The following is an 860-nucleotide window of genomic DNA, read 5'->3' on the forward strand; positions in this document are numbered from 1 at the left end:
TATATCCATAACATTATATAGTATTATATACACTTTTTAATTATTGGAAGTGACAGTAGAGATTGCCAGTTCAGATAATCAGAGAGGTATAAATTTTGGAATGCATTACTTATGAAAATAGTAAGAATAGTGGTACTATTTATGAGTTTGAGAAGTCATGAGGGTTTTATGCTTTGCATGCTCAAGGAAGATTTATTTTGTTCTCTTTTCCCTAAAGATATTTCTGGGACCAAAAACATATATAGTGACTCAAAATATGAATTTTCAGAAATGTCATCTATCAATGAGTTGAACCAGCATGGGGAATCAGAAGAGTACTATTGATTTAAGTGTGAAGAAGTGATTATAGCATTAGATGGAATGTTGGTCTAAAAGGGAAGCCTTGGTCCTACCCCACACTGAGGTTCTTTTGTTCTCTAACCTCCAAATCTTTCAAAATGCAGAGCGACCTTGATCTTAGTATTAATAAAGCCTCATATAGCCTTGGGGTTGCAGTAAAATGACACAGGTGAAATGTGGACAATAGTGGTCAGTAGAATGACTCAGGCAAAATGGGGACAAATTGTATTATTTATACCCTGTTCCTCCACTCCAAGAGGGGTCCCATAGTCTTCTGGTTTCAAAGTTGATTGAGATAGAGATAGATGCAGATACAGCGAATGCTTTTGTGGATTATTGTTTTTTTTTTGCTGAATGAAGTTCATTGCCTGCCTTTCTGTGTCTTGCTCTCATCTATCTCTTGGGAAGCTGACCTCTACAAACTACATAGCCTAGGACACTATCCCCTTGGATTGCTGTTAGATTTGGAAAATGGCAGGAGTTACAGGATAGGAAAGAGAAAGAGAAAGGGAGGGGGGGGG

This window comes from Carlito syrichta, unplaced genomic scaffold (assembly GCF_000164805.1).
Source record: "Carlito syrichta isolate Samal-C Ts95f unplaced genomic scaffold, Tarsius_syrichta-2.0.1 Scaffold309728, whole genome shotgun sequence".
NCBI classification, from domain to species: Eukaryota; Metazoa; Chordata; class Mammalia; order Primates; family Tarsiidae; genus Carlito; species Carlito syrichta.